General features: G+C 53.0%; 1 non-coding gene across 1 annotated transcript in view; it reads right to left on the minus strand.

Moving 5' to 3' along the window:
• The window catches only part of LOC126150483 (small subunit ribosomal RNA), a 1,909-nt gene extending 433 nt beyond the window's left edge, over positions 1 to 1,476 (minus strand). Inside the window, exon 1 of the ribosomal RNA XR_007531507.1 lies at positions 1 to 1,476. This exon is cut by the window's left edge and continues 433 nt beyond it. This is a non-coding gene — a ribosomal RNA (small subunit ribosomal RNA).
• Positions 1,477 to 5,000: the final 3,524 nt, after the last annotated feature.

The raw sequence follows: 5,000 nt of genomic DNA on the forward strand, positions 1-5,000 counted from the left end.
TCGCTGACAGCACGAAGGATGTCACGCGACTAGTTAGCAGGCTAGAGTCTCGTTCGTTATCGGAATTAACCAGACAAATCGCTCCACCAACTAAGAACGGCCATGCACCACCACCCACCGAATCAAGAAAGAGCTATCAATCTGTCAATCCTTCCGGTGTCCGGGCCTGGTGAGGTTTCCCGTGTTGAGTCAAATTAAGCCGCAGGCTCCACTCCTGGTGGTGCCCTTCCGTCAATTCCTTTAAGTTTCAGCTTTGCAACCATACTTCCCCCGGAACCCAAAAGCTTTGGTTTCCCGGAGGCTGCCCGCCGAGTCATCGGAGGAACTGCGGCGGATCGCTGGCTGGCATCGTTTATGGTTAGAACTAGGGCGGTATCTGATCGCCTTCGAACCTCTAACTTTCGTTCTTGATTAATGAAAACATACTTGGCAAATGCTTTCGCTTCTGTTCGTCTTGCGACGATCCAAGAATTTCACCTCTAACGTCGCAATACGAATGCCCCCGCCTGTCCCTATTAATCATTACCTCGGGTTCCGAAAACCAACAAAATAGAACCGAGGTCCTATTCCATTATTCCATGCACACAGTATTCAGGCGGGCTTGCCTGCTTTAAGCACTCTAATTTGTTCAAAGTAAACGTGCCGGCCCACCCAGACACTCAATAAAGAGCACCTTGGTAGGATTTCAACGGGGTCCGCCTCGGGACGCACGAACACGCACGAGGCGGTCGCACGCCTTCGGCTCGCCCCACCGGCAGGACGTCCCACGATACATGCCAGTTAAACACCGACGGGCGGTGAACCAACAGCGTGGGACACAAATCCAACTACGAGCTTTTTAACCGCAACAACTTTAATATACGCTATTGGAGCTGGAATTACCGCGGCTGCTGGCACCAGACTTGCCCTCCAATAGATACTCGTTAAAGGATTTAAAGTGTACTCATTCCGATTACGGGGCCTCGGATGAGTCCCGTATCGTTATTTTTCGTCACTACCTCCCCGTGCCGGGAGTGGGTAATTTGCGCGCCTGCTGCCTTCCTTGGATGTGGTAGCCGTTTCTCAGGCTCCCTCTCCGGAATCGAACCCTGATTCCCCGTTACCCGTTACAACCATGGTAGGCGCAGAACCTACCATCGACAGTTGATAAGGCAGACATTTGAAAGATGCGTCGCCGGTACGAGGACCGTGCGATCAGCCCAAAGTTATTCAGAGTCACCAAGGCAAACGGACCGGACGAGCCGACCGATTGGTTTTGATCTAATAAAAGCGTCCCTTCCATCTCTGGTCGGGACTCTGTTTGCATGTATTAGCTCTAGAATTACCACAGTTATCCAAGTAACGTGGGTACGATCTAAGGAACCATAACTGATTTAATGAGCCATTCGCGGTTTCACCTTAATGCGGCTTGTACTGAGACATGCATGGCTTAATCTTTGAGACAAGCATATGACTACTGGCAGGATCAACCAGGGAGCTGCGTCAACTAGAGCTGAGCAGCCGGCCGCCCGGGAGTGTGTCCCAGGGGCCCGCGCGAACACGCAAGCGTCCGCTCAATTATTCTGCAAACAGGAGGAGGCTGAGCTCCCCTGCACAATACACCTCGAAACCCTCTCAGGTCCCGGCGGCGCGCAGCGCCGTCCTAAGTACTTGGTCGGGTTCGAGAGAGGCGCAATCGCCCGGAGTTAGGCGAGTAGACGCTTTAGGTGCGACCACCCGTGCTCCCAACTGAGCTTGCCGCTGCCGACAGAGGCCCGGGAGCGTGCTGTCGTGGCATTGCCGGCGGAGACAACACGCGCCACCTACGGTGACCGGCAGCTCCAACGCCAGCGCCACAGAAGGGCAAAGGCCCCACGTGGGTGCCGAAGCGAACTCTCCCAGCACAGCGCACGTGCCAACACGTCTGCACAACTGCGATACAAACCACCAGCGAGAACCGCTGGGGCGACCGAGCAGCAGACGGCGTCGCGGCGCCGAGTGCCGGGCGGCGGCGCATCCTCAACGCACACAGTCCTCAATCGGACCAGCACACTGCAGATGTCCACCGCGCTTCGCACCGGGCCGGCGAGGACCCACTTTGGCTGCACGGCGCCGCGCGCAGGGTGCCCCGGCGCGCAGCTGCGCCGCCTGCCGCGTCCGTCGGCCGGCGCGCCTGCCACTGGGCGCCCCCACCAGCCGGCTGTAGCGCGTGCGCCCACGCACCGCGCGGCCAGCACGCCGGGCGGCCCCCCCTCACCGGCCGGGGACAGTCCCACCCACCCACAGCCGCGTATCGCTTCACACCCAGATTCACATTCACGTTCGTTGGTATGGTGGGGACCGCTTCGTAGCTGTACCGATCGTTGCCCTCACAGATGTACCTCCAGCAAGGACAACCGCACCACAACGGGTTACCAGTTGTTCATTTGCGTAACGTCACCAGTAAACGTACACGTCCATCCCCGTTTGCAAAGTCAACTATTATTGCATGCCTGCCTGTCAGGTGTCAAGACACACTACATCCGCTCACATCCACGCAACAAAATGTGCCCGACTAGAGGGCACGTGGAAGGTGCCCCCGTACGTATGCGATGTCCATTGCGCGACCAACTGTCAACCGGCCTCTGTAGCATGTCGCAGATGTGGAACGCGGGGCACCGTGCTATCACATTGTGTGAGAAGAGACTACTACGTCTGCATACACGCGCCACTACATGAACAGACGGCTCATGCTGATCGCCATCCACTGCGTCCATTACTCCCACACGTCTCTATGGCGTACCACACTGCAATGCAGCTGTTATGGGAGATGACACGTAGCTGTGTACACAACATTCTGAGCGGGTTGCGGTTGGACAATACATTAATGTAACGTGTCATATGCCAATTACAGAGCAGGGTAAGGCACAACTTGGGTTAGGTTAAGGCACAACTTGGGTTAGGTTAAGGCACAACTTGGGTTAGGTTAGGCACAACTTGGGTTAGGTTAAGGCACAACTTGGGTTAGGTTAAGGCACAACTTGGGTTAGGTTAAGGCACAACTTGGGTTAGGTTAAGGCACAACTTGGGTTAGGTTAAGGCACAACGTGGGTTAGGTTAAGGCACAACGTGGGTTAGGTTAAGGCACAACGTGGGTTAGGTTAAGGCACAATGTGGGTTAGGTTAAGGCACAATGTGGGTTAGGTTAAGGCACAACGTGGGTTAGGTTAAGGCACAATGTGGGGGTAGATTGCGGTACAAATTGCATTACATTGCGGTGCAAATTGCATTACATTGCGGTGCAAATTGAGTTACATTGCGGTGCAAATTGAGTTACATTGCGGTGCAAATTGAGTTACATTGCGGTGCAAATTGAGTTACATTGCGGTGCAAATTGAGTTACATTGCGGTGCAAATTGAGTTACATTGCGGTGCAAATTGAGTTACATTGCGGTGCAAATTGAGTTACATTGCGGTGCAAATTGAGTTACATTGCGGTGCAAATTGCGTTACATTGCGGTGCAAATTGCGTTACATTGCGGTGCAAATTGCGTTACATTGCGGTGCAAATTGCGTTACATTGCGGTGCAAATTGCGTTACATTGCGGTGCAAATTGCGTTACATTGCGGTGCAAATTGCGTTACATTGCGGTGCAAATTGCGTTACATTGCGGTGCAAATTGAGGTAGGTTAAGGTGCAACACAGGTTAGGTTAAGGTGCAACATAGGTTAGGTTAAGGTGCAAGATGGGTTAGGTTAAGGTGCAAGATGGGTTAGGTTAAGGTGCAAGATGGGTTAGGTTAAGGTGCAAGATGGGTTAGGTTAAGGTGCAAGATGGGTTAGGTTAAGGTGACATAGGTTAGGTTAAGGTGACATAGGTTAGGTTAAGGTGACATAGGTTAGGTTAAGGTGACATAGGTTAGGTTAAGGTGACATAGGTTAGGTAAGGTGACATAGGTTAGGTTAAGGTGACATAGGTTAGGTTAAGGTGACATAGGTTAGGTTAAGGTGACATAGGTTAGGTTAAGGGACATAGGTTAGGTTAAGGTGACATAGGTTAGGTTAAGGTGACATAGGTTAGGTTAAGGTGACATAGGTTAGGTTAAGGTGACATAGGTTAGGTTAAGGTACAAACTGGGTTGTGTTATGGTACACATTGCGTTGTAGTACAGTACACGTTAGTTTGGGTACGGTACACAATGTGGTATGGGATGGCGTGTTGTGGGGGGGAGGGGGGGGGGGGAGGTTCGTTGATATCGACCGTAGGACGTGGATGCCCGAGGCAGCGTCAGTGTGTCAAAGGAGTTATGTCACGTCGGGATGCGCTTTTCGCCAGTGAGAGGGGGCGAGCCGTGTCTGTGGTTGCGGCAGACCTGTGTGTTTCATTCCTGCCAGTGTGTTTGTGCTGTAAGACGAGGCAGTGTGGTGGTGATGGGTGCACCCCTGTGTAGGACATGTGTGGGTGTTGGTGGCTTCTCTGAGCAATTGTGGTTGTCGGACGAGTGGGGTATTCTGTTTTATGATTGGACCTCCCGGTCTGGTTATCATAGCGTAGTTGGTGTACTGTGGCGGATAGGATGCACCGGACGTTGGTCCATGCTGGTGCTTAGTAGTTGTATCTGTGTCTGTTACAGGCAGAGAGTAGTGTGTGATAGAGTGTGTGGCTGACGTGTGGTTCATTTTGTGTGTACGGACGTTCAGCATGTATAGGGGCATTTGCGTATATAATCTATCATAATCTATCTATGTGGGCCTGCATAGTTTACTGAGCAGTGCTGTGAGGTGACTGAACTACGAGTGACGTACTGATTTACAGCGGAATGATTGCCTTGTACCAAAGATGGAGTATCGGCTCTACGACAGCGTTGGCCACCGCAGGAAATGGTCTCGTAAAACGGCCCTCCCACCGTCATCGTTGTGAGGGGTAGGGACCGCCTATATTCTGAGAGGAGCCCTGTTTGCCACTGGGCGTGGGGTCTCGCATCCTGCGGTTCAGTGCCCCCAGGGAAGCGCGCGGAGGTGGTGCTGCTGCTGCTGCTGCT

This window comes from Schistocerca cancellata, unplaced genomic scaffold (genome assembly GCF_023864275.1).
Source record: "Schistocerca cancellata isolate TAMUIC-IGC-003103 unplaced genomic scaffold, iqSchCanc2.1 HiC_scaffold_984, whole genome shotgun sequence".
In the NCBI taxonomy this organism is placed as follows: domain Eukaryota; kingdom Metazoa; phylum Arthropoda; class Insecta; order Orthoptera; family Acrididae; genus Schistocerca; species Schistocerca cancellata.